The 25,910-nt window shown below is 36.6% G+C and overlaps 1 protein-coding gene across 5 annotated transcripts in view; it reads right to left on the reverse strand.

The window, feature by feature from the left end:
* Positions 1-25,633, reverse strand: part of LOC149577277 (mechanosensitive ion channel protein 1, mitochondrial-like) — a 192,922-nt gene extending 167,289 nt beyond the window's left edge. For 2 of the 5 annotated variants that reach the window (XM_089823145.1, XM_089823136.1), the window contains exon 1: positions 25,211-25,633. The gene's annotated coding sequence lies outside the window, so the exon portion shown is untranslated. The remainder of the gene's footprint in view (positions 1-25,210) is intronic. The other 3 variants (XM_089823131.1, XM_089823126.1, XM_089823121.1) reach the window with 3 other exon arrangements.
* Between the last annotated feature and the right edge of the window lie 277 nt (positions 25,634-25,910).

The raw sequence follows: 25,910 nt of genomic DNA on the forward strand, positions 1-25,910 counted from the left end.
ATCTCAAATTCACAAAAAATAGTTAGAATTTCTCTACTTCTAAAAGTCTTTGCGCCCCAATGGTAGAGGTTTTTCTTATAGAATAGAGATCATTTACTTTTGGAAGTCTTTGCGCACCAATGGTAGTTATTTTTCTTATAAATTAGACAAACAAGATTTAGAGCCAAACCGATACTCTTTCAATCAGCCTTTGAGTTGGTGTTGGTTTATCGGTATCACCGTTTCCAGTTATTAGATAGAAGTTGTAGTTAGAGATTTCACCTTGCCCATTTCTCACTCCACGAGTAAGTGGATTCTTTCCTGAAAGTTAAGAGAAAAGAAAATTGGTAACACCCTTACAAAATCTCTCAACTTCTTGCTTACCTTGAGTTGATCCAAGGATCGGTGAGAAGGGGGAGCCTTCTCTTTAACGTAGAAGAGACTTGGTCTCATACGCTGTGGCTGGTCTACCTATTTTGCGACTGGATTTTCACAAAGTTGTTGGTTGCAAAATATCCACGCAACACTCTACACAGTTCTGTTTCAGCAAGATCGGTGGAAACAATAGTTCGGTAACAGTTCCAGCTCCACCTCCACAGAGCAAGCCTTTGCTGCTAAATCCTTTCAAAAGGATAAACGCAAGTCTTAGCAGTCTTCTCAATAGAAGTCCTCTGCTCCAGCTTCAAAAAACTCCAAGAAAAAGAACATTCAATGCAACTATTGCCACAAGTTTGGTCACATGAAGGTTGAATGTCAAAAACGCTCCGTTGCCTAATTTAAGCAATCAAGTTCGCAACCCAAAGCGAACAATGCAAGGTAGACAGAATCGGCCTCTTACACCTTTATGGCTAAAAGACTTGTAGATCATGTGAAGTCGTCTACCTGGTACATTGATTCATGTGCCTCTCGTCATTTCACCCGTCGCAGAGACTAGTTTACTAACTACCAGCCTTATTTAGATTTTGTTATTTTTGGTGGCAGATAAGAGTACACCGTTGTCAATAAAGGCAACATTCAGATTTAGTCTACTAGGAGGAATCTTATTTTCCTCGATGTGTACTACATTCCAAGGATGGAACTAAATCTACTCTCAATCAGTCAATTGTTGCGACATTCTCCACAATTGGATGTCACATTCAGTTCACATCAGTGTACCATCACTGATAGGGAAACTCAGTCTATTGTTGCAGTGGGTCTTGAGGATCATGGTCTTTTCCGACTTACTAATTATGGTGACTCTCGCAATTTAGCTACAGTTGTTCAACGGTCTTTTGTTAGCACACTTTGGCATGAACGATATGGGCACTTAAATGTGCATTATCTCTCTCAGCTTGCTCGGGAAGAGCTTGTCCTCAGTTTACCAGAGATTCAGACTCAACAACTTGGTGTTGTGGATAGATTAACCATTAAGGGAGAATATTATGATAATAGATAAGCTTCTATTATTAGTTAATGGTTATCTATTTGTAATCTATTGTAACTATTAGAGTGTTTCTAATATTAGTTAGTCTGTAGTTATCTGTTAGCTTTCTTTAGCTTTCTTTTAGCTAGAATAGAATGTTTCTATTATTTACAGTTGTTTCCCAAGGAAAAATTGTCTTATTCTTTTGTATATATTGACCTCTCAGTCTATGCTAATAACAAACAAATATTTACCAATTACTTCGTAATACCCTTCACATGATCAATTATTGCAGAAAATCGTATTGATAAATGCATAGATATTTAGATTTAAGCATTTTTTGATTGCATATAATATGTGTGTGTGTGTGTTCATGTTGATATCAATCCTTGACACATACATACATCTTCCTTGAGATGGAAGGGTCATCTCTCTTGCAATATCATATCCATTCATCCACTTGATACATCCCTTACTCTTGCTGATTCGCATCTCTTCGTAAACTGAACTTTTTGTTAGCTTTGATTAAGTCACTTTTTTGGAGGATAGTCATTTGCACACCATTTGTTTAAATATTATATTTCTTTCTGAATCATGCCATTTCTGGAAGACAATCACTGTGTACTACCCTATTGGACTTGCATATTACATTGATTTCTTCGACAATCTGTTCCTTCCTGCCATCACAGCATAAAGGCTTATATCATTGCAGATTTATTGTCTTGACATGGTAATTTATGGATATTTTTTCAGAAAATCACCATGTCTTATGGTTAAGATGGTTTTCTGATATTTGTTTAGATATTTTATGCCATAGACATGACATGGTAATTAATAACTTGAAAAACAATTGATTGACAAATCCATTTGCTCAAGATCTTAGAGAAGAGAAGGAAAGAAATATGATGACTGGATCATAACATTCACTATTCAAGTAAAATGAGAGAAGGTTTAATGATTCAAGAGAGCCTTGGAAGATTGACCAGAATCTCTAATAAAAAAAGAGTATTCCAGCTTTAAGAAGCCACAAATACTTTGGGAGGAGTCATAATTTGAATGGTCTTAGTATACTAAGAGAACGAGTGGAAGAAAACTTCCTGATAGTACAAGGTGAGGAAATTACAAACTTGGGGAATGGAGATGAGATAATTTTTGGATTGTTATATAAAAGGGCAACAGGATGGAGATAGGAGGATCTTTTGAAAAAGAGAATCAGAAGTTTACAAGAAAAGGTTCTTATTATTGAAAGAGAGATGGTTTGTGCAGAGAATTTTTTTCAATGCAATTATACTAGAAATTGTTAAAGAAAATATAAAAGAAATTACTCAAGCAAGAAGGAATTTCATCAGGATATTTGGAGAAGCTGTTGTGAAAACCAGGGAAAGAAATCTGTATAACATAGAAGGATTTGGATCTCTTAATGCTACAAATGGATAGAGAAGACTAAAAGATGTATACAAGGGTATTTCACACAAATTTAGTAATGCTTGATGAGGTTGTAAATGCCACTAAGGATGAAAAAAATCACAAACCAAAATACATATCTAAAAAGAAAAGAACTGCATTTGGTGTCAATGGAAAAGAAGGAAGATTGTAATTGTTAACTTATTTAAGAATAAATAATCATGTGTCAAATTCCTTTCTAAGGGGGAGAAAAAGAGAAGATACTCATCAAAGAAAAAAAAACAGGAAAATGAAGTGGCTGGTTTGTGAGAACAAACAAAACTTCACTAAAGATGAAACCAAAGAGCAGACTTTCATGGAAGTGAACCAAAAGAAAAGAAAAGAGGCCTTTGAGCCAGAAGGTTTTTTCCCGTAAAACAGAGGGATAATGATGCATAAGATAAATTTATTAATGTCCAACAAGAGACCACCAAAAGGGTTTAAGGGACCAAAAGCTTACAACCAAGGAAACAACCAACAATAGGAGCACCAAATGGTGTCCAAGAAAGAGCAAAGAAGAAAGCAAAAGAAAACTGCCAAGAAAAGTACTAAGGGTCCTGTTAAGTCCCAAAATTTGCACCTGGTACTGAACTAAGTTATGGAGGTGAACCAAAAGAAAAGAAAAGAGGCCTTTGAGCCAGAAGGTTTTTTCCCGTAAAACAGCGGGATAATGATGCATAAGATAAATTTATTAATGTCCAACAAGAGACCACCAAAAGGATCTAAGGGACCGAAAGCTTACGACCAAGGAAACAACCAACAATAGGAGCACCAAATGGTGTCCGAGAAAGAGCAAAGAAGAAAGCAAAAGAAAACTACCAAGAAAAGGACTAGGGGTCCTGTTAAGTACCAAAATTTGCACCCGGTACTAAACTGAGTTCAGTAATTATGGTATAACATGGGAATCACTTCTACATGGGACATGCAAATGAAGTGAGACCTCCGGTTTGTAGGCTGGTTCCTATCAGACGTTTCACTAAAACTCATGAACTTTCTAAGGGAAAGGGATAGAAAGATAATGGAAAATGAAACTAAACCTATGATGATTGCACCTAAAGTTCAAAATGATGACATTCAAATAAACTCTCACTTGTAACCCAAAAGATCAATAATAGATTCACATAGCTTGCCTTTGTGATGCATGCACATTAGTATTTTGCAGAAAAGTTTAAACGCGTACTTGCCCAATAAAGGAAAAGATAACTTTCACATAATGAACCTATGGCATTCATGTAACATAATCTACAACCTGCACATTACTCTTTATAGAATAGGCATGTCAGTGAGACAAAACTGAAGGAAAAGAAGAATTTCACTTATAGCTTGATCCAATCAAATTAATACACAACTCCATAATTAGCAAGAAGGTGAAAGGAAAAAAAAGGAAAGGGGGTTTTATAGTCCACGACACTATGCCATAGTTTTTGGGTTTACGTATGGTGACAGTGATATGGGACTACCTCATAGTCTTTTTCGAGAGGCGCTTGGCACTACAAACGAGGCATACATACCCTACCCCCTAGTGGGATTTGAACTTGTGACCTCTCTTTCAAGAGTACAAGTTCTCCACCACTAGGCCAACTCAAGTGATAAAACTCATCCAAAAATGGTCTTCAAGGTGGTCTCTACATATATCATTAACTGAGTTACAAAATAATACAGCACAAATGCTCATAAGATCCAGAAGAAATCACAAAGAGCCCAAAACTACATAACTAAGAACCCCTTACAAATGAGTTACAAAACTCTTTAAGTACAAACTCCAACTCCACCTCTAGTGGTCGAATGCTAGAAAAAAGGTTCTAAAAATGGGGTCCAGAAGCCATGAAAGGAGGATATCTGGTTTGAAAAGGTTGTTCCAACCCATAGGAAACTCTAAACTTGGCTTAAAATACACTAAAAATGCCTTGAAAACTCATAAAAACCCTTCAACAATCATGATAAACTCCTAATTCATGTTCTTCCTAAACTCTCTCTAATAGCCTATATACCCTCCTTATGTCTCCAAACCAGCTCAACTTCTATGAACAAGCCATCAAAAGTACTAAAGACCCTTTTCCCCCTAAACTCAAATTTAACAATAAAGATCTACCACCACTATCCTTCTTGAAGATTTTTAACTCATAATAAATGTCATTACCCCTTGTCACCAAGACTTAATCCAAGATACCTCCATTTGGCATAAAACTCGCCACCTCTTCTCTTGACTCCATATTGCATCTAAGACTTTAACATCACAAGGTGATTTATAACAATATCACTCAAGTAATATTAAATTACATTTTTAGAATAATTGCAATATTTACTTAAATAAAATGAAGACCCTTCTAACTTAAATAATGTATAGAGTTTCGTTGATAACAACATTATTCATTATTTAAGTTAAAAAGCCCTCTAATTTTCGGTATTATGAATAGGTATCAATAAAATTTGGAGTCTACTCCTTTTAATGACCTAAGCTTCATCATTTTCTTCGTTTGATCCTTCTGGAAGAGAAAAATAAGAAAGAAGAAAAGGCTCATGGCAAGGGTTTTCTGAGAAATTCTGATCTTGCCGCCATTGTTATTCTAGAAGATGAATTTTTCTTGTGCACTTCTCGAAGCCACCACTGCTAGTTTTGATGTTTTGTCACAATTTTAACTCCTTCTCCATGAGATTTTTCAGAATGTTGAAGCTTTGAAGTTTTCTAGAAAACATTTGAAGGTATACTGCAACCCACCTTTGATTTTCATTTGATGCTGTCATGATTGATTTTGTAGGGTCAATATCTCATTGCGAATTGACATGGGTTTTTCTCTTCTTTCTTCTTTTGGGTCTCTCTGCATAAGTGTTATGAGCCATGTGATAATTGTTTGTTCCTTTCTAGTGCCAACTCTCGTATTTATTCTTCTCTGCAACCCCTTTCCTCCAATACTCCTTTTCACTTGGTTCGAACAGAAAATTGTTCTTTCACATCATCTTTTCTATTATTACTCCTCATTGTGGTTTAGACTTGGCAATTTGCTGATAACTTGGCACAAAAATGCTCCCATTAAAGATACACAATCTTGTTGTTGAATACATCAAAAAACTGTCAGCAGATCTAGATATTTGTCAAGAAGATAAGTTGACTTTTCATTTTACTTTGAAGTATTGTTATTTCCCCATTACAAATGCTAAAATCCAAACACGCTTTTGAATATTTGAACCTTTGAATGATTAATCTGTTGTCAATTTGGATATCCAAATACAAACATTGTTGTTTGTAACATGAAGATCATTTCATGTGTGTTGGGCTTTCCATTGTGTTAATCTGGACTAGAAACTGAAAATCAAACATCTACATATATCCTGGGAAAAACCCTCTGAGATGAGGGAAACAACCCAACCCCAAAAATGAATCCTTTATTTATGTAGAAAACTTCATTAGAAAAAGTCAGAGCTTACTGCTCTATGAATACATGAACAAAAAATCCTTTCAGACACCTATGATCAAGTCAGGTAAAATCGATGATACAAAACACATCACAATAATTAAATACAGTACCAAAACTTCATGAAACTTGAACACGACTGAGATGATAGACGAAAATTTGAGAGAGTGTGATTGATATATCTTTTGTCCCGCGTATGAAGAGGGAGCAGATTTTATGATGCCATTCACTTGAAGAAAGCTCATCAAGAAATCGCTCATCAAAATGATTGATTGTCATGAGATAATACGGAAGATCATTATAACTGCTCCCGATTCCATCATTACTTGAGGAATGAATGATGATGAGATGCAAGCGGTGACGGGAGAGAGAAAACACACATGTTGATAACCGTTTCATGAATGTATTGGGTTGCCTTCATGCAATTACCCCCTTTGCAATACGTAACCGAAAGGAGAAGATAACCGTTGCCAGCAACTATGTGTGACCCAGAATAAAACAAGATATAAATATGAGACACCTATTTGGATACACAAACAAATTCCTCAAAAAATATGTTGCTACAGATTTTCCATTTATAAATTGTAATATCCAAAATTTCATATAACACTAAAATATTTAACACTCCCTCTTAGTTGATATGAAATTTAGAAACTAGATGAGTATGCATTCCTAAGCTTAACACAGTAACCCAATTATTTATAATCATGGAATAGTTCACGTGAAAAATAATTTATTCATAACTAATAATCATGGAATTGCTCAACATGAAAAAATTTGTAAGACTCACAACTAAGCCTTTACTCACGGACTCTCTCAACGTGAATAGTCATGGAATCTCTCAACATAACATCCAACTCTCATCACGGAATTTCTCAACATGATAATATCATGGACTCTCTCAACATGATATTTACTATCACACAGTGGAGGAGTTGTCATAGCTGATCTTACAATATTTATTAGTTCACACATCAAAAATGGTTATAGATAAATCTTACAAAACTAGATTTTGTTCCATTTAAGTCTTAAGATTTACCATACCTAGCTTATCTCTAAAATAATGAAATTTCACCTTAGAAAGGGGCTTAGTGAAAATATCAGCAGTTTGATCATCAATGCTGATATACTTCAGCTCCACAGCCTTTCGGAGTACCATGTGCCTTAAATAATGATACTTTATTTCTATATGCTTTGACTTGTCATGGAAAACTGGATTTAGAAACCTTTATGCAGCTCTGGTTATCACAGAAAATTGTAGTAGATTCAGAGGATTTTCAAAATAATCCACTTAGAAGTTTTTGAAGCCAAACAACTTCTCGAGCTACCAAGCAAGCTACCACATATTCAGCTTAAGCAGTGCTTTGAGCTACACATCTTTGCTTCCTATTGCACCAAGCAATAATGGCCGAACCAAGGCTGAAACAAAAACTTATCTGAGAATCATGAAGTTGTACATCATTAGAACAAGAGAAGCTCAATCCATATTGTAAGGTCCTTCTGACATATCTCAAAATATGTTTAGCTGCAATGAAATGATATTTTCTTGTCTCACTCATAAACTGACTCAAAGTATTAACAGCAAAGCAAATATCAAGCCTTGTATTGACTAGATACATGAGAGAATCAATAAGTTGCCTGTAAGGAGTACAATCAATTAATTCTGAATCAGCTGAAACTACTTGAAGTTTCTTCAAATTAGATCCCGTAGGAGTCACATTTGGCTTGCAATCAAGCATACCAAATCTCTTAAGGATGTCTAGAGCATATTTACCTTGACTGATAATGATCTCATTAGATTGTTGCCAAATTTCTAGACCAAGGAAGTAGTGCATTAAACCCAAATCTTTCATCTCAATTTCGGAAGTTAAATCCTTTTTGCATTTGACAATCATTTCATCGTCTCCTGTAATAAAGAGATCATCAACATAAAGAACAAGGATCAACATAAAGTCATTATACCTTTTGAGATAAATATTTGGATCACCTTCATTTTTTGTGAAAGCCAAACTCAAGAGATAGCCGTCAATGCGCTCATACCAGGCTCGACGTGCTTGTTTAAGGCCATACAATGCCTTTTTTAGTTTGCATACATGAGTTTCTTTGTTATGAATAATGAATTCATCAAGCTGCTCTACCTAAACCTCTTCATTAATAAAACCATTGAGAAAGGTTGTTTTGACAACCATATGTTGAAGCTTCCATTTTTTACTTGCAGCAATAGCAATAATGGTTCTAATGGAGGTGTACCTTGCCACGGGAGCAAAAATCTCGTCATAATCTATAACTTCCTTTTGACTGAAACCTCTGGCTAAAAATCTAGCTTTGAATTTGTCCACACTCCCATCAGCAGCATGCTTTGTCTTGAACAACCACCTAGAGGAGATGACTGATTTATCTTTAGGACGAGGAACAAATCTCCCAAACTTCATTTTTTAGAATAGACTCATATTTTTCTAGCATGGCATCCTTCCAAACCTGCTAACCTGTTGTTGATTCAAAACAAGAAGGCTCAGCATCAATGAGATTACATAATAAAGCAAAATAATTATCAAATGTTTGACATCTTTTACTTTCCCGAAATGTTCTTGCGTAATGTTTCTTGCCCACAAAAGTCTCTTCTTTTCATTCATGTGAACACTTGGACTAGCTTCAGAGATGTCTTGAATCTTAGGGGAAGGGGGAGAATCCTCCCTCTCAGAGAAGTTGGAAGAAGTAGGAGCAGCAAGAGGAGGATTTTGAATAACAGAAGAAACATCCAAATCAATATCAATGGAAGAATCAGCAGATTTGCAACAATCAAATTTTTCTTCAAAAGAAACATCTCTACTTAGCTCAATTGATTTTTGCCCCGAAATATAGATTCTATAAGCTTTTGAACATTCACTATAACCAACAAAAATTCCCCTTTTACTTGAAGGATCTAATTTAGATCTTTTATCTTTGGGAATATTAACATAAATTGATGAACCAAAAACTTTTAGATGACTTACGTCAAGTTTAGAGCCGGAGTATGCTTCTTCTGGAGTCATATTATTATGGACATGATGAGAACTTCTATTTTGAACATAGATAGTTGTCCTGTAGGCCTCTGCCCAAAGAAAAATCTGCAAATTTTGATCATGAATCATTGCTTTAGCAGCCTCAAAAATAGTCTTGTTTTTTCTTTCAGCAAACCCATTCTGTTGGGGATTGTAAGAGACACAAAACTCCCTTTTGATTCCTGCTTCAACACAAAAAGATTGAAAAGAATCTGAAATAAATTCACCTCCATTATCAGATCTAAAAGTTTTAATTTTCTTTTCTGAAAGGTTTTCAACTTGGATAGGACTTCATTAGACTCTTTGGATTTAAGGAAGTAAATCCATGTCTTGCAAGAACAATCATCAATAAAGGGACATAGTACCAAAACCACTTAAGAAAGCTGATGACATTGGTCCACACAGATTTAAATGAATCAGCTCTAATACATAATTAAATATTCTTTCACTTGAATGAAAGGGACTCTTTGAAAATTTTCCTAGGGAACAACCTTTGCAAACACCATCATGAGGGGCTGAGAAGAGGGGGACCTACAACAAACTTCCCTAAGGATGAAAGTGATTTAAAGTTGAGATAACCAAATCTCTTATGCCATAACAAATTAGTATTAGAAGCAACATGATTTAGAACTTGAACTTGATTAGCTGAAAGCTTATAGAGACTTCCATGACGTTCTCCAATAATTTGAGCCAAACTGAAATCAGAATCTTTCTTCCAAGCAACCACACTTCCATTAGAAAAAAGCAATATTGAAACCTTTATCTTCTAATGCTGAAACGGAAATTAAATTCCTCTTGATACTAGGAACAAATAAAACATCACTAAGATGAAGAGGAATACCAGATTTTAATTTTAAGAAGGTGTTCCCTGCCCCTTTAACAGAATAAGATGAAAGTATCATCACCAATGATCACTTGAAGATGAAAGTCGGTTTCAATCAGATTCGAAATATGTTGCTTGAACCTGGAGATGTGACGAGAAGCACCACTATCTATCAACCAAGTATTGCTATCAGCTTGTACATGACTAGACAAAGCTGATATAAGTACAAGACCTTCTGAATGATCACAAGAATCCTTTGAAGGAGAAGAATCTTTCGTATCAAAGTCCAGACACAGCCACATTATGAAGATTGAGTTTCACAGTGCAATGCTTAGCAAAATGACCCAATTTTTCACACCTAAAGCATTTAATCTTGGAGAAATCTTTTTTTTCTTTTAAAATCAAAAGATGAGGAAGGATTTTTATCTTCAAACCTTTTGAAATACCTCTTTCTTCCTCTTTTCCTTGAAGTGTGAGAAGTAAGCACTTGATCTTTCACATTGTGAGATTTACAAGAACTCCCTCTAGCCTCCAGCCGACATTCCTCTTGGATAAAATCAATTATTAACCTTTCAAAGGTTGGTAAATCACTTATGTTGTTGATGCCTTGAATGAATGATTCCAAGGAATGAGGGAGACCATTCATTGCAAGCATAACCAATTCTTTGTCGTTGACAATCTCTCTAATAGTACTCAGATGATCCTTTAACTCAGAAATCTTCAAGAAGAAAGATACAATGGAGTCGCTTTTACACATCTTAATATGAAGAATTTGCATACGAAGTGCCAGAGTTCTACTAGTATTATTTATCTCATACACGCTATGCAGGGAATCAAACATCTCCTTGGCAGATTTTAGCTTGGAGACAGTAGGCACTAAATGATCCTTCATGGAGTCAATGATAGTCCTCTTGGCCAGAATTGTATTCTTCTTCCAAGTTGTCTTTTCTACAAGGTCAATGGGTTCTTGAACTTCAGATTCTACAAATGAAAGATCATTTTCCTCAAGAACTAATAAGATTCTAGATTTCCAAGAAATGAAATTAGATGCTCCTTCCAGTCGATCTTCAACCTTCAAACCAGGCACCATGATGGAAATGAAGAAGCAAGATTAAGAGAAGAAATCTAATCCAGCCTTAAAGATCATAAGCCTAGCTCCGATACCATGCTAAATCTGGACTAGAAACTGAAAATCAAACATCTCTATATATCCTAGGAAAAACCCTCTAAGCTGAGGGAAACAACCCAGCCCCAAAAATGAATCCTTTATTTATGTAGAAAACTTCATTACAAAAAGTCAGAGCTTACTGCTTTATGAATACATGAACAAACAATCCTTTCAGACACCTCTAATCAAGGCAGGTAAAATCAATGATACAGAACACATCAGAGTAATTAAATACAGTACCAAAACTTCATGAAACTTGAACACGACTAAGATGATGGACGGAAATCTAAGAGAGTGTGATTGATATATCTTTCGTCCCGTGTATGAAGAGGGAGCAGATTTTATGATGTTGTTCACCTGAAGAAAGTTCATCAAGAAATCGCTCATCAAAATGATTGGTTGCTGTGAGATAATATGGAAGATTATTATAACTGCTCCCGATTCCACCATTACTTGAGGAATGAATGATGACGAGATACAAGCGGTGACGGGAGAGCAAAAACACACACGTTGATAACCATTTCATGAATGTATCAGGTTGCCTTCATGCGATAACCCCCTTTGCAATACATAACTGAAAGGAGAAGATAATCGTTGTCAGCAACTATACATGACCCAAAATAAAACAAGATATAAAATATGAGACACTTGTTCGGATACACAAACAAATTCCTCCAGAAATATGTTAATACAGACTTTCCATTTATAAATCTTAATATCCAAAATTTCATATAAGGCTAAAATATTTAACACATTGTAGATGCAGGGAACCTTATGGCTTACTTGAAATTTACAAAAAGCCATTTCTAATTTGTTGGCATTCAATTTGAGTTGGAAATTTGACTTAACTTCCAACTATATATTCTGCCTTGAAACCCAAGAAGCAATCTAGACAACTCAGCAAGTTTCGAAGAATCATAGTCACCCTTGTAATAAATACAACGCACCTCACTTGATTTTCCGATCCTAGCTGGAAAGAAAGTTTTTGAAACCTTCATGAGGCACCATTTTTGCATGTATCTGCTCAGGAAACTCATATGGTGTTGTTGTAATGTTTGCCTATCCATTCCCATCAAAGGTTGTGTCTGGAACATGACATACAACTTCTTTAATATCATTTGCAATGGCCATCTATGGTTTCTACTATAGTGTTTATTTACTTCAACAAATGCCTCCGTTTGAAAACCTATCATTTCTGCCAGCAGCCATACAATATAGTTGTGAACATTGCATTTTTTCTTTGTGTTCTTTCTTTGTTGTGGTCTTCCCATTGTCTATTTTGAAGATCTATATAACCATTGTTGTTGTAACATCCTCTTTACCTCCTTTCACTTGCTTGCATAATGAAACAAAAAAAATCAAAAATCATACATTTTTGTTCTTTTGATGCTTCATTATTCTAAGTGGTACTTTGACATTCATGATCATTTGCATGTAAAATCAGATTTAGCATATAATTTCTGATCTCCTGCTGATATATTGCTTTCATTTTATGAAAATGTACAATGGAGCATTAGAAAAGGATATGTATGCATGAGAATGAGGTACCAGCATTGCTTAGATCCTTGGAATCTATTTCATCTCTCTTTTCTTACAGGACACAACTGATAGACTGGAGCATGACTCGAGGCAACTGAAGTGATGACACAACCAGGATGATGATGATGCCAGTCAATTCTCAAATGGCAACGACTGGTTACCTATGAACCTCTTTCATACCTATTATATTTTCCATTTCCATGCTCTTTACATTTGCATAGAATAGAATAGGCAGTATTAGCAATAGAGGCTAAGGTTACTCTCACAAACTTATTATGTGAGAGGTGCATATGTAATTCTACATTTACTTTTCTCATTTCATCAATTGTTGAACAACTCAATATCAAATGTATAAACTTATGATGATTAACACAAAAGACATTCTTTGTGTGAAATGAATGGCATTCATACACTTTCTTTGTCTTCATACACACATTGTGCAAAATTTCAGTAACAGGTCCTTCCTCAGCGAGAAGAAATCCAACACCAAAGGGTACGATCCAAAGCGACCGAGAATCCCGGGTCCTCTCTGAGTACCACTAAAGGAGTGACGTTGCTGATTGAACCCACTGTAGAGTGTCATAGATCTGATGTGGCTAGAGATTGGAGTAATGGGAGGCCGCTTCATGCCCCAAGAAGGAGACATGGGCAAGAAAAAGGCGGTGTTAAGCTGTCCGAAGCCTAGCTTTAGGGGAATAAGAGCTGCAAAGTGTGGTCGTGAAGCTATATGGTCTCTCGGAGGTAAAGTGCAACGCATCGCTGATCTATGTATCTTAAAAAAGGCTGAAAGGTATCTACACTCTCTGAACAAGCAGTGATACCTCCCTCTGATCTCATAGAAGATGGGGCAACAAGAAATGAAGTGAGTCTCAATTTCCGTCTCCGCCAAGGTACATGGGCAACAAATCCAGTCCTCTCTATTGATATGATGATAAGCCGAAGCAAAAATTACTTGGCAGGTCATTTAAAGTGATTGATAAAAATTAGGGTGCAAGTGTGTTAAAGTATGTAGAAATTGAAGTCTATTTAAGTATGTAGAAATTGATAGTTGATTGAGAAACTTGGGGAACAATCAATTTTAATTTTCTAGTAGTTAATGATAACAAATTTCCACAATCCATAGTGAATAATGCAAATGATTCTGAATTTGATTGCGTAGAGAATTTTTTCATAAACATTTCAGATTAGAGTGTGGTTTGAAACACTGATGAAAAGAATCTCTACACAACCTAATCCATAGACATTTGCATTATGCTAATGCTACCAATCGGATCTTGTTTTAAGAAGTCTTGCAAGGTGAAAGAGCACAAGCAGAAGACAATTTTTCATTTTGGGGGTTTCCAACACAACTGGAAAACTAGAACATATTTGTAATGGTAGAACTAGCATTCTCAAGGTGTTGTATAAAAATTGCCTTTAATATGTTGTTGACTTTTATTTATCCCCGTGTTGTATACAAATTGCCTTTAATATGTTGTTGACTTTTATTTATCCCCATGTAGAATTGTGTTGGTAAACAAATTTGTTCTTTGAGGTTATTACTCTTTAATGCCCAATTCAGAACAATATCTACTCACAAACAGTTGGAAAGCTCTTCATGGATATTTTAGCTTTCCTTTGAATTGGTAGGTACAGCTCCCTGAAATAGATTTGCAATGAATTTTGTTTTCTTCCTAAACTACTTTGGGGTGTGTTCTTAACCCGAGAACAGTAGAGGGATAACCGAGCTAGACCTAAATAAAATCCAACTCAGGTAGATAAAAAAACTTCTCAATACTAAAACAGATTCATGCATCCATACATCTTATGAATGTATAAATTCCATCCACATAATTAACTGATGCTGAACTAAGCTAATTCAAATCTAAACTATGACTAATAAATTGGAAATACTAGTAGAATCTCTTTGTCGAATGAACTATAACAATACTTATCACATTCATCCGTTGCCTCAAAACAGGGGAGGTAAAACTCTGTTCTTCCCTTGTTCCAATTCAGACGAAAGAGAAAACATGAGCTAAATACAATACTAACTGGAACAGAAAATAATTGACATAAAATACCATTCAATTGTCTCTGCAACAAAAAGTACTTCACACCAAAAATTTGTTGACCTTTCATTAATCTTTTCAATTCATACATATAGAGTTCTTGAGATGACCGTTACAAAGGAAGTTTAATCGGTTCATCTTCTGAGGGTGACAAATGGCAAGGTGCCAGTTTTTCATATTACAAAATTACAAAAGAAAACAAAAAGGGGGCATAACAAGAATTATTTAGACTTCTTCCCCTTTTCTGTTTTCGCTCTATGTGACTTGGCAGCAATCATTATTGGGATCAGCTCCTCATGATTGAGCAAATGTATATTGGCAAATCTCAAGAGCCATTTTGCATGTTTCCTTGCCAACTCTTTTACGGCATTCAAATGATCCAGCAACTCCTCCACGGACACATGTATCCATCCACTGAGTGCCTGGAGTTCTGTAGTTCTATTCTGGCTATTGGAAGCCATTGTGGACAAATTATCCAAAAAAGTAGAGAAGTTACTTTTCATCACTTCCACTCTAATGAGGTCCTTTCCTTGGCCACTGGTTTGAGAGTCAGTGTGTAGCCCTCTCATCAGCTCAAATTCTCTATCTTGAGTCTTCTTTATTTTACCCTCTATCTCCTTGAGCCCCTTCTCAGCTTCTTGGATCATTTCTAGCTTGAACTGCATACTTTGGAACCATTCAAACAAAGGTTCATTCCCTTTCTTTAGAATCTTGGCTTCGACTGCTTCTTTTGCTTTCATCTGGATGATCATCTTTAAAAGGGAGATGCATTCATCACACCTGACTCTTTCTCCGGCCAGAGTATTACTGTTAGATAATATGTTATCTTTTTCTGTTTCTAGTCTGAGGATAACATTTCCAATTTGATCTATGAGAGAAACTCCTAATTTGAGTCTCTCAATCCACTCTCTACTGATCTGGCCATAGTGCCTATCTTCCTGGAGCTGGGAAATGAGAGCTTGCACTTCAGCTACACTAGGAGTCTGAGTCACAGACATACCAGAAATAGTTGCTAGTGGAGTGACTAGCTACCTAATAAACTTATTCAATTCTTCTATTTCTACTTTCATCTTGATCTTTGACAATTTGAGACTCTCTAATTGTCCTTCTATCACTTCATTACTCGATCTCCACAAGCCAACCTTTGTATCATGTCTGGCGTCCCCAAGGTCGATTGAATGCAAAGTAAAATCATCAAGAGTCATATCCTCAATTCTCCCTCCTTTATTCGACTTTGCTATCTCCATTGTCAAGTGCCCTGTTTCTGGATCTTGCCCAAGTATGGACAGAGTCTTCTGCTTCTTGACCTTTGCCAATGCAATCCCGGAATGAACCGCGAGGGATACAGTGTCTTTTGCAGAAACACTCTCATCTTTCCTCTTTCTTTTCCTTTCCAAAGTATCTTCTAGCCAAGAATCAATTCCTATCACCTTGGAAGCTGTTCCGAGTGATTCAATGTTGAACATCTTCTTCTTCACTAGAGTCATGGCTACAGCAGTTGAAGAGAAAGGATTCTTTGAGTCCTTTGAGATGAATCTGGAAGAAGCCTGGCCATTCTCAATCTCCGAAATCTTGTTCGTCTCTTCACTCGATTCAACTGACTCACTGGTGCTACTTTTTCCATCCCCTAAGTCTACTATTTGTATGGGGGAGCCACCTAGTCTCAAAAGTGAAGCACTTGCTGATGGCACGGGGCTATGATGAGGGGATGGGATTGGAGTGGTAAGTGGAGAAGGAGCAGGGGTAGTGTGAGGAGATGGAACGGGAGTAGTATGTGGGGAAGGTACTGGAGTAGGAGCATTGTCCTTTGGTTCTTCTACTTTCTTCTCTTCAATGCCAGTCTAGGTTCCTATAACTAGCAAGGAACCATCATGACATGTTGGGGATTGATCACCTCTGCCCGCAGGTTGAGTTGGTCCTTGGGTGGAAGCTATGGTCACACCCACTGTAGCACTCTGAGATGAAGTAGGCATTGCAACTGTTGGAGAGGCTTGAGTGGTTGCACCCTTACTTCGGCTCTTTCTGGTTGTCCACTCGACCCATTTCCCAGTTCTCTTGATTATCCTTGCCATCAAATATCGAGACTCTCCTCCACATCCACATATGGCTCAGAACTAATAGGAATTCCCTTTAATTTAGTTAGATATGTATTGCTATACATATTTTGACCATCATCCTCTAATCCTTCTACATTGAGATCAATGCCATATGTCTTTATTTGTTCCACCGTGAGTCTACCAAATGCATGATCACGGCTCTCCAACTCATCTCTGCAATCTGCCCAATAATCCTCCAGAGTGGTGAGATGTTTGATCACACTCCTGATTTGAAGCACCTCCCTTGCATATCCATTTGGGTCGAACATGGACCTCACAACTTCGTATTCCTCCAATTTGTACTTATTCTCGAATGCCTTCAGCATGTTTTTAGCATCAGACCGAGAATCACAACTGTAAGCCCCGACCTTCATGGGGAACTCATATCCCTTCTTCCTTAGACTGGCGCTCAGCACATTCACTTAGATAGCTTGTCTTACGATCTCTACGAGAACAATCATGTCGCTTGGGTATTTGGGCAGCTTCAAAGGAAATCCGTCGAAAGCTGCAAGATGCAAATATGAGAAGGATGAGAATTGAATGAAGTAGCTACCAAACTGACTGATGGCCGCCATCGCTTCTAGGCTAAACCTCCTCTCCGAGCATCCTTGTAGCTCCCTGCAAATCCTCATTGTAAAAGAGTCATTAACCCTGACATACTCTGCATAACTATTCTGTAACTGCAAGCATGGATAAAATTCATAACTTTTTACATCATCAGAAAAATCCTCTATTTTGGGAAGGGCCGGCCACAATTGTAAAGAAGCCAACATATAAATTAGGAAAGAAGACATGGAGAAGGTATTGTAGAACTTTGCAGCACTGAGAGCTCTGGATAGATGTTCACTCACCTCATACGCCCAATCAATATAATGTGTGTCTGAACAGATGATTTGCACTAAAAAGAAATATTGTTCTACGAAATTGAGTGCTTCTACCTCACCTTTCAACCGATGCAAAAGAACCAGGATGTCCATGATTTCGGGCTTGAGATCAGTGCCAAAAAGGGTCTTAGGAACCTTACTCTTAGGTCCTCGTGGCTTTTGGAACCAAGACCTCATGATTTCCTTCCGCCACACCATCTTCTTCAAGAACTCGGACATGGCTCCTCCCATGGTCAATTCAAAAAATTCTTCCTGCTCTGGAATCTGAAGGCAATTCACTACAGTTTGTCGGTCAATTGAGATTAAAACTATATGATCCGGCAACATAATTTGTTTAATATCCTAATTGTAATGGTTAATGCATTCAACGATCAACTCAGGGGCTTGAATTGCTACTGGAAACCTGGTTGCTTCCACTAGCCCGCTTCCTTGGAGTTTCTTTGTTATTGGGTGGATTGGCTCTGTTTTCAACCTTCTTTGGAAATCTTGCATGTCAAAGAAGCAGAGTGAAGTATCTGTAACATTCTGCAATGTCAACTTAATCCCATTCAATCCAACGAAACCAGTGAATCTTGTTGCCATCTTAACTGAGATAGAGATGAACTATAAATCTTAAAATTGAAAATAGTACAGAGAGTAGAGCTTTGCAGCTGTGAGGATTCTGAAATCGCTATTCAATTCAACAGCATAACAGTTCAAATAAGAAAGTGGTAGTTTGAAAATCCGTTATGTTCATCTCTATATAGAAATCTCAATCCACCCGTTAATCTTCAAGATCCGCGCCACATGAGTGAATTAAAGGATAAATCCGTTAGATTAGTAAATGCGGGGGTTTCTAACGGATTTTTACATGTCATTTCACTGTTCCCGTTGGCCCAACAGTTACTTTCCTTTATTACAGACTTACTTTCTCATTTTTCACCAAGTTGCGCAGAATTAAGAATGGAGTACTCCGTGGGGAAAAATCCGCCTAGCCAGATTTTGCTCAAGATACCTTCCCAAATGTGATCAACTGGCTTCCATTATCCTTTTTAAGCATCCTACGATTGATCTATGAGCCCAACATGTTTGCAGAAGTGATTTTTCAATGGATGTAGAAAATCGCTTCAAAGGGTTGAAAACCCGCCGAGGAGAAGGCAACTTCTATTTTTCTGCCTTTGTTCTTATTTTCACTTAGCCCTTTAAGTCAATGTGTCTCTAAGCTTCGAAAAATCTTAAAAGGGCTGCAAAAATGAAAAAGGAACCCACTTGCTTTTCTCCCTTACAAATGCCTTTGTCGGAAAACTAACTTCTTGGGTCAAAAACCCACTATGGAGAAGCTACTTCAGAGTTTTCTGCCAGATGCTATTCCAATCAGTATGATGATTTCTGAGTAACTCCGAGGTAGAATACTGCAATGTCTGAACAATCTATCCATAAAACAACTCATTTCCTCCTTGTTTTAGCTTGTATACCTCTTTTGTTGACCTCTGCGGAAAATCACCCTCGCAGTTCGAAATTCCACCAAGGAGAGGCCAATGCTAGGTTTTCCGCAGACTTCATTTTCTTTATGTGCAAACTATAATAAGTTGTGAGAAAGTTCATTCTTGGAAATGAATTTGTGAAGATCGTGATATGACCCAAGAATCTCCATCGGAAGGTTCCTATACTACCCACAAAACTCACAACAACAAGGGGAACCCACCCAGTTATGTAATGCGGGAGAAGAAGGAAGATGTAAACCTGATGGAGAGACCTTGCACTTGGGGAAAAGAAACAGACTCAGGCATACCTAAACCTAATTGAGACACAAGACCATTTTCCACTTTTTCATAATGGGTACAGGATGAAAAGTGGGGCAACAAATTGTTCAATTCTTGCAGGCCAGTTTTTGCGGCAAACCTTCTGTATTAGGATAAAAAGCAGCAGATCTGCAGGTTACTTTAAGGGGAATCAAAGGAGTTTTTGAGGCAAGAGAGCAGCTCAGCATCAGTGAACAATGGAGTGTTGCTCCAAGGCACATTGTGCATCCAGAATCACTGCCCCAATCTATGACACAGATCATAAGAATGACCATATTGATCAGATAAGTAGGTACAATCAGCTCTTTCTAAAACATGAAAATGAACTCCTTGCGGAGAAACCACATTGAGGGTGTTTGACACTACGAGGTGCACCCTCCAAATGCAGCCCAATATTGGTTTTAAGTCCCATCTGATTTAAGTATGTAACGATTCTAATGAGGTAACCACTTTTGACCATTCATACCATCCAGAGCCAGGACACCAGACCAAAGCAACTTAACTAGTTGTTGATCCACAATTCAATGTAGATATGAATATCCACTTATATATTCTCTACGCCCTGCCAATGGTTCCTGTCTACCAGGGCCACTCTTATAGAGCTTTGCAAATTTGATGATTATTGATTTCTCTTAACTTGAAAAGCAGGAGATATTTTTCACAGCAAGTCCTGATAGCATTATCATAATTCTCTTAACTTGATTGATCCATGTCTCCTTGTTGATTTGAGTTTTGTGACCACTCCAATGCACAGAGTAAAATTCTATGTATTCTATCCTCTCTAGTACAAGGAAACACTAAATGCTAAACAATGTAACAATGCGAACTAGCAATTTTGTGTTGGATATAACTCATTTAATATTATCTGATATTACTAGTAATCACATGGGGACTTGTGTAAATGTTTCTAGACATAATCAATTATCTTCTATACAAAGCATGAATAATCTAGCACAAAGCAACCGAAAATTGAACTAAACCAGCTTAAACTTCAAATAAAGATTTAAAAAGATAAGAGTTAGTGAAATCTAATATAATCCTAAGGAAAATGATCAATTGATGATGCTTAGATAAACAAATTCGTCAAACCTACAAAACAAACTACACACAACTTGATGCAATCTCCAAAGGTAATGAAGGATTTTCATATTGCAAACATTCATCTAAATACCAAATATTGGTGTAATCCAAATGTGCATATACAATCGAACTTGTGCTCAAGTGGACTTAGACTAACAATACACTGCACTTTGCCATCAACAAACTACAAGTGATATGAACCAAGGATTTTGTCATACATCTTTGCATTTCTCCATTAAGATCCGTGCAAAATGTTGATACAACACACAAAGGTCCACCATCCTTCTATGAAAATTGTATATTAACTTCAACATAATCTTAGCAATAATTTTTATTTCCTACCACTACTACTGCTACTCTACCAACTAATGAATAATCTTCTTCTAACAATTTCCAAATGAAAAGACCAAGCCTTTATAGACCTTTAAAATACAATGAAGGGCCCATATTGATTTGAAAACAATGACCATGGTAATTTAGACAAACCCTAATTAGGGTTAGTGATAACCACTACTTACAAACATTTAATGTTATCAAATGAGATAATTGCAAATTGTTGAATACATGTTCTTTCAAGGATGAACCAATGAGAAAATCCATTGTAGTATTACATTAAATGCCTTCCATGTGTCTAATTGTGAATGAGCCAAGTTGGACGAACTTGGACATGTCAACTCAGAGTAACTTGATTAGATGGAGATGAATAAGCACCACCTTAGCATGCATGTCTTGTAATCTCTATTGATCACAAAGAAGAGATATATCTTCATACTCATCATTTCTAGCTTTGATTAACTCTTTTGAAACTTGTCTTCTACTTGTAAATAATACCGATAGCTCATATTCCCAAATTGCTTCATCTCCATTAATGTTCTTCATTTTCATCCTTCACCGTTTATGGAATTCTAATCCGTGGAGGTTATCTTAAGCTTGATCTCCTTGTAATAGTTCAGTCCTTTGTGTTGATCTTGGAATCCAAGATAATGTAGCTTCCTTCACTTGTAGAACAATCCCTTGATGCCTTCTTGAATGTGTCACTCTCTCTCCTTGAATTACCAAGTCCTCCCTTGTCATCTCTTGAATGTCAAGCTTTTCATTGTAGAGTAACTCTCCATGTTGTAATTGCATTGTTAATATTGTGAAGTCTGTCTCCTTGAATCACCATTTGATTCCCCTCTAGTGCGTTGGGATCCTCATTTGCATTGTTGTCTTTCTTTATCATTACCCTGCATTGTATGAACCTTGTCCTTTTTCACATCATTGAATCTTCTTCCGTCAGCCCCTTTACATGACTTGATCACTTCATCCTTGGAATGCCATCATCTAAATCCTTGCATCACACAAGAGAGAACATTTTGAATCATAATTGGAAATGAGAAAATGGGATGCTAATAGCTGTGATAAGGAAAATGTTAATTCAACATAACGCACTTAATACTTATCGATGGTTATGTCAATCATCAAACTACTCTTCAAAATAATGTTTTAACAATTTTTTTGCAATCTGATTTTATTTCTTATGTTGGAAATTACTTCTTTTATTTGAAATTTTCCCTTTTGACGTGAAAATTCACTTTGATCCTGAGCTAACTCACCTCCAATCTGTTTGTATTCCCTTTGCATCTGCCTTGAAATTTGAATAGCATGAAGCAAATCACTTCGGATCTTCTGGAGCTCTGGTTTAGGTTTGGAAATCTGCCTTGAGTCGCTAAATGATGATATTTTTGGTCCTTTATATGAGTGCTCGTGTTGAATTTCAGAATTTGTAATTTTCTTCAATGCCGCCCGACTTAGACATTGTGTTGCATTTTGAATGACCTTTTCTTCCTAGGGAAGAATTTTGAGCTTCAGCTGGAAATGGATTCCTCTTAGCTCAGAAATTCACATCAAGCTGGAAACAAAAGGTCAGAAATTTTACACTTTGGTGGAAATATAAGGTTGGAAATTTCAAGTTTAGGTGGAAACGGAAGGTTAGAAATCTAAAGTTTAGATTGGAATGTAAGGTCAGAGTTTAGGTGGAAATTTCAAGTTTAGGTGGAAGTGAAAAATGCTTGGGGCAGAATTCCACATTTTAACTGGAATATTCCCTCTAGGATGGATTTGGAGGTTAAGGTAGAAATCGACCTTGTTACTTCAAACTTTTCACCTTGTTCTTCATTTTGCACTTTCCTTTCTCAGATTTGAATTTTCATTCACCTTCATCATTTGGAATTTCAAACCTCATTTTCTTTCTTTTCCTTTGCATGTTTTTGACCTTGAATTCTATCCTTTTTCTAGGGCACAATTCCACTTCTAAGTGGAAATGGTGAATACTCAAGGTGTAATTTCATCATTTAGGTGGAAATGAGCATCAAGGGTGACTGCAAGTTTGGAATTTAGGTGGAAATGTTCAAGTTTCTTGAACTCAAATTCTGACTTTGTGGAAATCCACAAAAGAGGTGGGCACACTTTCAAATTTATGGTGGAAATTGACACTTCAAAGAAAATTCTTTTGGAATTGAATTTTTTTCATTTTCTTCCCCCTGGAATCTATGCTGCAACAAGGAATTTCATTGCCCTTCATCATTTTCAGAAAACTCCTTTTTGGAATCCCCCATTTAAAGACTTGATTTCTCTTAAGTTTCAACTCGATTCTGTGTTGAACCCTGCTTATTTTGTAATATGTATTGCATCACTAGGGCAGGATTTCTGGTTTTAGGTGGAAATGAAACAAGGAGTAGGGTGAAAGTCAGAGTTTTAGGTGGAAATAAGCAAACGCAAGGAAGGGGGAGATTCACCTTTTAGTTGAAAATGAATGCCTTGGGCGGATTTGAGAGTTTTAGCTGGAAATGGGGAAGGAAAATCAAATTTTGGGTGGAAATGGAAGTGGAAAATTGACTTTAAGTGGAAATGGCAAAGGAAAACCAAGTTTTAGGTGGAAATGGAAGTAGAAACTTGACTTTTAGGTGAAAATGGATAAGAAAAATCAAGTTTTAGGTGGAAATGGAAGTGGAAACTCGACTTTAAGGTGAAAATGGTTAAGAAAAATCAAGTTTTAGGTGGAAATGGAAGTGGAAACTTGGCTTTTAGGTGGAAATGATGGAGGAAAACTTGATTTTAAGCTAGAATTCTAAGGATGTTTCATTTTTTTTGGAATTCTTCTTGTTTCCCTTTTATATTTGGAATTTCATTTCTCCTTAGCAAAGTTCAAATTTCATCTCTGCTCAACATTTTCATTTAGCATTTTACAAATTACACTCTTGACACCTTGATTCTCAATCTTTGACATCATTTTGGCAACCTTTTACACTAAGTGAAATTTTCATAGTATCACACTTTTCCAATTCTTGCAACCATATCCTTTCATATTTCACACTTCTCACACAAATTGATCAAAATTTCACCTGGACTTGACAAGATATCACAAGCCTTCCCAACTACAAGGAGACCAAGAGACCAGAATTACTGCCAAGCTAAGTCAAAACTAACAAACACCTATGACAAACTAAGCTAAACACTAAGCCACTAAGCGAAAAAATGACGGGGTGGGGAGAGGGTGTGGGGAGGCGCATTTGCAATGGAGCATGTGTGCTTTCAGCAGAACATGACCCTCTCTCATTTGATTCCATTGCTTTCATACTATTTTTTGGTAGATGGAAGTGTAATGATGTTTCTATGTATTGGAAGTGATCAATCACACAACAGTAACCAAGTGCGAAATAACAATAGGACACATTGAAAATGATAGATGACACTTGAAATGGCAATATTTTAAAACAAAAATGTTAAACCACTCAAGAAGCAAACTCCAAAAGCAAATCAAGGATATGGATTTGACATTAATAATTCCAGATTTTTAGGCGTGCCACGGGATTAGGTTAGAGAAACTCTTGTGATGCTACTTATAGCAACAAACGAGAAAGATGACTAATGGATTATGTGTGCTGCATTATGCAATCACGTATAGTGGTATGCATATGAAGAAAGCATTACATTCGTGAATTTAATTAAACTTTCTGTCATTCTTAATTAATAATCAATGGGGCTCATGTATCTTACAGTCTAAAATATTAATTCTTGCTAACTGTTCCAAAACTGTCAGTGAAAACCATAAACATTACTAGGTTTTTTTCAGAAATGGACGTATCCGACACATTATTTGGGTTATGGGTTATGCAAAGTCAATCCCATTATTGCAATAAGACCAATCATGGATAGCTAAACCCATAACCACTATCATCAACGATGAAGAAATGGGAAAGCTCGAAAACAAACAGCTAATATTCACATATGCGTTTTTGAAGTTGAATAAACAATGCTAACAAAAATTAAAAATTGTCTCTGATATGTGGCCAAACTGTTTGAAGGCAGTGCATATTTAGCAATGCCAGTCGATAGATAGAAACAATGAATTGTATTAAAAGAGATATGTATAGATTCTAAGGAATTTGATATATCAATCAGATGATCTGAGAACCAATGCCCAATTCATAAATTATATAAATCTATAGAAGATGGTGATGGAACATACCTGTGATACACAAAGAAATATTTAGAAATATTTACGCTAACACCCTGCAACCCGATCTTGTGTCGTCTTTAACCCCAAATTTTGCAGCCAAGCTTCGGCTTTCTTTGGTTTCCAATGCTAGTTCTGAATATGAAGAGACCAGAATTTCAGACTCAAGTTTGAAATTTGCGTTCCTCCATCCTCCCGACAAGAACCGTCCACTTTTTCAAAATAACGAAAAGGAGGGCCTGCTCTCTTTAGCCTTTTGCTTTGGTAATTAGGCTGAGGTCCTATGGAGGGGTGTCTAAGTTATATGCATCTTTATTCAATAAAAATATTAGACTTAGACAGTGGCTACGGCTGCATATAAGTTGCCTCTTAGCTATCGGCCATGGAGGGGGTTCCTTAAAAATAGAGCTATGGTCGCTGAGATACTTTAGGAATATTTAAATGTCAGTGGTCCCATGAACTTTATATTGTATCTCCTCTTAAAATTTCCTCTCCTAAATTCAAGCAATGTGTAATTGATGAAATATTTTTAAAATGGAAAAAACTTTATTTTCTTTCTAAATTTTTAGTCTTGGTGGGAATAAATTGGCAAACATTTCTCCTAAGCTGGTAGGGATCATTCAAGCTTCACTCCATTTGCACCTACTCAATTTTAAAGGCCTGCAACGAGGGGCTCCTATTTTGGAGGAAAAATTTCTAAATGATCAATCTC

The sequence above is a fragment of the Cupressus sempervirens genome, chromosome 1, assembly GCF_028749045.1.
Source record: "Cupressus sempervirens isolate cs-2001-9-10 chromosome 1, ASM2874904v1, whole genome shotgun sequence".
NCBI lineage: Eukaryota > Viridiplantae > Streptophyta > Pinopsida > Cupressales > Cupressaceae > Cupressus > Cupressus sempervirens.